Genomic DNA, 295 nt, shown 5'->3' with positions numbered 1-295 from the left:
TTTTTTTTAAAAAAAAAAACAGTATTGGTCAAAAGTAATTAAACTGTGAGACAACAAAAGCCAGGGTGGAGGAAACACTTTCCTATTATGACATGTGTGTCAATATTCACAGTGCAAAGTGAGTTTTTGTGCCAGGAAGATGGACAGGCACACTTTATTATGGTTATAGATTAAAGAATGTTAGCTAATGAATACGAAGTCCAACTTTGCTGCTCATCAAAGCATGCAAGTGAAGCATGTAAAAATATACATACACACAGAGAGAATCACACTTTTAAAACAGCAAACACATGCA

The sequence above is a fragment of the Octodon degus genome, unplaced genomic scaffold (genome assembly GCF_000260255.1).
Source record: "Octodon degus isolate 3935 unplaced genomic scaffold, OctDeg1.0 scaffold00291, whole genome shotgun sequence".
Lineage (NCBI taxonomy): Eukaryota > Metazoa > Chordata > Mammalia > Rodentia > Octodontidae > Octodon > Octodon degus.
This window is presented reverse-complemented; position numbering follows the sequence as displayed.